Here is a 5,895-nt window from a genome sequence, read left to right on the forward strand (position 1 = left end):
GTGGCGGCGATGCAGGGCTTCCGGGGAGCTGTGGAGCGGTGGGGAGGAAGAGGGGGTCGTGGCGGAGCTTCTGAGCTAGTCGGGGGAGCGAGGGGTGGCCGGAGACGGCTGCTGTGGCGAACGGCGGCGACGGTGGTGTTCGGCCGTGTGAGAGAGAGAGCGAGGGAGAGGAGAGGAGAGCCGGGGGAGAGTGAGAGAGAGCAGGGGGAGAGGCGTGGCGTCGTCCAGGGCATCGAGCGAGGAGGGGAGGGCAGGCAAGCAGGCGAGCAGGTGGCGTGGCGCGGTGGCGCGCGCGCGCGCCGGCCACACTCCCCTCCCTCTGTCGGGACGAAGACGACAGAGGAGGGAGGTGGGCTGGGCCGGCTGCTGGCTGGGCCAGCCAGCTGGCTGGGCCGCAAAGTGGAGGAGCCCAGGTAAGCTCCTCCTGTTATATATTTTTCTGTTTTTTTAATTTCTGACATTTGTTTTGATTTAAATAATATATTAAATCATTTATTTAACTTATGCCAATTTTTGCAGGAGCTATTTATATTATTCCAGAGCTCTTTTATAATTGGCATAATATTTGGGCATATATTAATATATATAATTAATATATTTTCAATGCAAATATTTATGCATTAATTCCAAATGCCCAAAATAAATGTCCATGAGCCACTAAAAATATTGGTTTGATTTTTATCTCTGTCCAATATTTTCAGAGAGCAACATGAGCATTTTCTTGGACCCTTTTGGAGAAATTTTTATTTGGGTCATTTTCAAAATGGTTCTGAGGGTTTCACAGATCCCCATTTCAAGTTTCTGATGAAAGAGTAAACATGATGCAACACTCTAATGCATGACTAGCTAGGGTGTGACATCACCCATCCTAGTACTACTCTCGCCCAAGCACGCTTAACTTCGGAGTTCTGATGGGATCCGGTGCTTTAGTGCTGGTATGATCGCATCCGACATGTTTTCCCGTCTTTGTCCCTTATGCTTGCCACTCCCAGGTCCGCTCGAAAGACGATTCTACATTCTCACTACCATTACAACCGTTCCCTAACAATGGATAATGTCCTATACTACTTACTCTCCCGCTCAATCACGGAGACGAGTTTTCCACGGTTTCCACCCCTCCCTCCATACCGCAGCAACACGAGTTTTTTCCACCCCTTTCAAAAAGCGCTCTTCGCGCCACAAAGCCGCCCCAAGACGCGCGAGCAATGAGCATCGAGCTTAAACATATCGCAAACGCCAAAAATAATATAACGGGATTAATACATATCGCGCACGTGCGATATGTTTGTCACAAAGCGCAAAAAATAATTATAAAAGGAATGCAACACGAGGACTTCCCAGGAGGTCACCCATCCTAGTACTACTCTCGCCCAAGCACGCTTAACTTCGGAGTTCTGATGGGATCCGGTGCTTTAGTGCTGGTATGATCGCATCCGACATGTTTCCCCGTCTTCGTCCCTTATGCTTGCCACTCCCAGGTCCGCTCCAAAGACGATTCTACATTCTCACTACCATTACAACCGTTCCCTAACAATGGATAATGTCCTATACTACTTACTCTCCCGCTCAATCACGGAGACGAGTTTTCCACGGTTTCCACTCCTCCCTCCATACCGCAGCAACACGAGTTTTTTCCACCCCTTTCAGAAAGCGCTCTTCGCGCCACAAAGCCGCCCCAAGACGCGCGAGCAATGAGCATCGAGCTTAAACATATCGCAAACGCCAAAAATAATATAACGGGATTAATATATATCGCGCACGTGCGATATGTTTGTCACAAGGCGCAAAAAATAATTATAAAAGGAATGCAACACGAGGACTTCCCAGGAGGTCACCCATCCTAGTACTACTCTCGCCCAAGCACGCTTAACTTCGGAGTTTTGATGGGATCCGGTGCTTTAGTGCTGGTATGATCGCATCCGACATGTTTCCCCGTCTTCGTCCCTTATGCTTGTCAATCCCAGGTCCGCTCCAAAGACGATTCTACATTCTCACTACCATTACAACCGTTCCCTAACAATGGATAATGTCCTATACTACTTACTCTCCCGCTCAATCACGGAGACGAGTTTTCCACGGTTTCCACCCCTCCCTCCATACCGCAGCAACACGAGTTTTTTCCACCCCTTTCAGAAAGCGCTCTTCGCGCCACAAAGCCGCCCCAAGACGCGCGAGCAATGAGCATCGAGCTTAAACATATCGCAAACGTCAAAAATAATATAACGGGATTAATATATATCGCGCACGTGCGATATGTTTGTCACAAGGCGCAAAAAATAATTATAAAAGGAATGCAACACGAGGACTTCCCAGGAGGTCACCCATCCTAGTACTACTCTCGCCCAAGCACGCTTAACTTCGGAGTTCTGATGGGATCCGGTGCTTTAGTGCTGGTATGATCGCATCCGACATGTTTCCCCGTCTTCGTCCCTTATGCTTGCCAATCCCAGGTCTGCTCCAAAGACGATTCTACATTCTCACTACCATTACAACCGTTCCCTAACAATGGATAATGTCCTATACTACTTACTCTCCCGCTCAATCACGGAGACGAGTTTTCTACGGTTTCCACCCCTCCCTCCATACCGCAGCAACACGAGTTTTTTCCACCCCTTTCAGAAAGCGCTCTTCGCGCCACAAAGCCGCCCCAAGACGCGCGAGCAATGAGCATCGAGCTTAAACATATCGCAAACGTCAAAAATAATATAACGGGATTAATATATATCGCGCACGTGCGATATGTTTGTCACAAGGTGCAAAAAATAATTATAAAAGGAATGCAACACGAGGACTTCCCAGGAGGTCACCCATCCTAGTACTACTCTCGCCCAAGCACGCTTAACTTCAAAGTTCTGATGGGATCCGGTGCTTTAGTGCTGGTATGATCGCATCCGACATGTTTCCCCGTCTTCGTCCCTTATGCTTGCCACTCCCAGGTCCGCTCCAAAGACGATTCTACATTCTCACTACCATTACAATCGTTCCCTAACAATGGATAATGTCCTATACTACTTACTCTCCCGCTCAATCACGGAGACGAGTTTTCCACGATTTCCTCCCCTCCCTCCATACCGCAGCAACACGAGTTTTTTCCACCCCTTTCAGAAAGCGCTCTTCGCGCCACAAAGCCGCCCCAAGACGCGCGAGCAATGAGCATCGAGCTTAAACATATCGCAAACGTCAAAAATAATATAACGGGATTAATATATATCGCGCACGTGCGATATGTTTGTCACAAGGCGCAAAAAATAATTATAAAAGGAATGCAACACGAGGACTTCCCAGGAGGTCACCCATCCTAGTACTACTCTCGCCCAAGCACGCTTAACTTCGGAGTTCTGATGGGATCCGGTGCTTTAGTGCTGGTATGATCGCATCCGACATGTTTCCCCGTCTTCGTCCCTTATGCTTGCCACTCCCAGGTCCGCTCCAAAGACGATTCTACATTCTCACTACCATTACAACCGTTCCCTAACAATGGATAATGTCCTATACTACTTAGTCTCCCGCTCAATCACGGAGACGAGTTTTCCACGGTTTCCACCCCTCCCTCCATACCGCAGCAACACGAGTTTTTTCCACCCCTTTCAGAAAGCGCTCTTCGCGCCACAAAGCCGCCCCAAGACGCGCGAGCAATGAGCATTGAACTTAAACATATCGCAAACGTCAAAAATAATATAACAGGATTAATATATATCGCGCACGTGCGATATGTTTGTCACAAGGCGCAAAAAATAATTATAAAAGGAATGCAACACGAGGACTTCCCAGGAGGTCACCCATAAGCACGCTTAACTTCGGAGTTCTGATGGGATCCGGTGCTTTAGTGCTGGTATGATCGCATCCGACATGTTTCCCCGTCTTCGTCCCTTATGCTTGCCACTCCCAGGTCCGCTCCAAAGACGATTCTACATTCTCACTACCATTACAACCGTTCCCTAACAATGGATAATGTCCTATACTACTTACTCTCCCGCTCAATCACGGAGACGAGTTTTCCACGGTTTCCACCCCTCCCTCCATACCGCAGCAACACGAGTTTTTTCCACCCCTTTCAGAAAGCGCTCTTCGCGCCACAAAGCCGCCCCAAGACGCGCGAGCAATGAGCATCGAGCTTAAACATATCGCAAACGTCAAAAATAATATAACGGGATTAATATATATCGCGCACGTGCGATATGTTTGTCACAAGGCGCAAAAAATAATTATAAAAGGAATGCAACACGAGGACTTCCCAGGAGGTCACCCATCCTAGTACTACTCTCGCCCAAGCACGCTTAACTTCAAAGTTCTGATGGGATCCGGTGCTTTAGTGCTGGTATGATCGCATCCGACATGTTTCTCCGTCTTCGTCCCTTATGCTTGCCACTCCCAGGTCCGCTCCAAAGACGATTCTACATTCTCACTACCATTACAACCGTTCCCTAACAATGGATAATGTCCTATACTACTTAGTCTCCCGCTCAATCACGGAGACGAGTTTTCCACGGTTTCCACCCCTCCCTCCATACCGCAGCAACACGAGTTTTTCTCACCCCTTTCAGAAAGCGCTCTTCGCGCCACAAAGCCGCCCCAAGACGCGCGAGCAATGAGCATTGAACTTAAACATATCGCAAACGTCAAAAATAATATAACAAGATTAATATATATCGCGCACGTGCGATATGTTTGTCACAAGGCGCAAAAAATAATTATAAAAGGAATGCAACACGAGGACTTCCCAGGAGGTCACCCATCCTAGTACTACTCTCGCCCAAGCACGCTTAACTTCGGAGTTCTGATGGGATCCGGTGCTTTAGTGCTGGTATGATCGCATCCGACATGTTTCCCCGTCTTCGTCCCTTATGCTTGCCACTCCCAGGTCCGCTCCAAAGACGATTCTACATTCTCACTACCATTACAACCGTTCCCTAACAATGGATAATGTCCTATACTACTTACTCTCCCGCTCAATCACGGAGACGAGTTTTCCACGGTTTCCACCCCTCCCTCCATACCGCAGCAACACGAGTTTTTTCCACCCCTTTCCGAAAGCGCTCTTTGCGCCACAAAGCCGCCCCAAGACGCGCGAGCAATGAGCATCGAGCTTAAACATATCGCAAACGTCAAAAATAATATAACGGGATTAATATATATCGCGCACGTGCGATATGTTTGTCACAAGGTGCAAAAAATAATTATAAAAGGAATGCAACACGAGGACTTCCCAGGAGGTCACCCATCCTAGTACTACTCTCGCCCAAGCACGCTTAACTTCAAACTTCTGATGGGATCCGGTGCTTTAGTGCTGGTATGATCGCATCCGACATGTTTCCCCGTCTTCGTCCCTTATGCTTGCCTCTCCCAGGTCCGCTCCAAAGACGATTCTACATTCTCACTACCATTACAATCGTTCCCTAACAATGGATAATGTCCTATACTACTTACTCTCCCGCTCAATCACGGAGACGAGTTTTCCACGATTTCCACCCCTCCCTCCATACCGCAGCAACACGAGTTTTTTCCACCCCTTTCAGAAAGCGCTCTTCGCGCCACAAAGCCGCCCCAAGACGCGCGAGCAATGAGCATCGAGCTTAAACATATCGCAAACGTCAAAAATAATATAACGGGATTAATATATATCGCGCACGTGCGATATGTTTGTCACAAGGCGCAAAAAATAATTATAAAAGGAATGCAACACGAGGACTTCCCAGGAGGTCACCCATCCTAGTACTACTCTCGCCCAAGCACGCTTAACTTCGGAGTTCTGATGGGATCCGGTGCTTTAGTGCTGGTATGATCGCATCCGACATGTTTCCCCGTCTTCGTCCCTTATGCTTGCCACTCCCAGGTCCGCTCCAAAGACGATTCTACATTCTCACTACCATTACAACCGTTCCCTAACAATGGATA

The 5,895-nt window shown here is 48.3% G+C and overlaps 9 non-coding genes and 1 pseudogene across 9 annotated transcripts; all 10 read right to left on the bottom strand.

Moving 5' to 3' along the window:
* Nucleotides 1-818: 818 nt before the first annotated feature.
* LOC119346602 lies at nt 819-949 on the bottom strand (annotated as a pseudogene).
* A 367-nt stretch (nt 950-1,316) lies between these two features.
* On the bottom strand, nt 1,317-1,435 carry LOC119346597. Its single transcript, XR_005167823.1, has one exon. It is a non-coding gene; the product is annotated as a 5S ribosomal RNA (ribosomal RNA).
* Nucleotides 1,436-1,802: 367 nt separating this feature from the next.
* LOC119346598 lies at nt 1,803-1,921 on the bottom strand. The gene has a single exon (XR_005167824.1). It is a non-coding gene; the product is annotated as a 5S ribosomal RNA (ribosomal RNA).
* A 367-nt stretch (nt 1,922-2,288) lies between these two features.
* On the bottom strand, nt 2,289-2,407 carry LOC119346603. Its single transcript, XR_005167829.1, has one exon. It is a non-coding gene; the product is annotated as a 5S ribosomal RNA (ribosomal RNA).
* Nucleotides 2,408-2,774: 367 nt separating this feature from the next.
* On the bottom strand, nt 2,775-2,893 carry LOC119346599. Its single transcript, XR_005167825.1, has one exon. It is a non-coding gene; the product is annotated as a 5S ribosomal RNA (ribosomal RNA).
* Nucleotides 2,894-3,260: 367 nt separating this feature from the next.
* LOC119346604 lies at nt 3,261-3,379 on the bottom strand. The gene has a single exon (XR_005167830.1). It is a non-coding gene; the product is annotated as a 5S ribosomal RNA (ribosomal RNA).
* An 834-nt stretch (nt 3,380-4,213) lies between these two features.
* LOC119346600 lies at nt 4,214-4,332 on the bottom strand. Its single transcript, XR_005167826.1, has one exon. It is a non-coding gene; the product is annotated as a 5S ribosomal RNA (ribosomal RNA).
* Nucleotides 4,333-4,699: 367 nt separating this feature from the next.
* LOC119346605 lies at nt 4,700-4,818 on the bottom strand. The gene has a single exon (XR_005167831.1). It is a non-coding gene; the product is annotated as a 5S ribosomal RNA (ribosomal RNA).
* Nucleotides 4,819-5,185: 367 nt separating this feature from the next.
* On the bottom strand, nt 5,186-5,304 carry LOC119346601. Its single transcript, XR_005167828.1, has one exon. It is a non-coding gene; the product is annotated as a 5S ribosomal RNA (ribosomal RNA).
* A 367-nt stretch (nt 5,305-5,671) lies between these two features.
* Nucleotides 5,672-5,790, bottom strand: LOC119346606. The gene has a single exon (XR_005167833.1). It is a non-coding gene; the product is annotated as a 5S ribosomal RNA (ribosomal RNA).
* Between the last annotated feature and the right edge of the window lie 105 nt (nt 5,791-5,895).

Source organism: Triticum dicoccoides, unplaced genomic scaffold (assembly GCF_002162155.2).
Source record: "Triticum dicoccoides isolate Atlit2015 ecotype Zavitan unplaced genomic scaffold, WEW_v2.0 scaffold43700, whole genome shotgun sequence".
NCBI lineage: Eukaryota > Viridiplantae > Streptophyta > Magnoliopsida > Poales > Poaceae > Triticum > Triticum dicoccoides.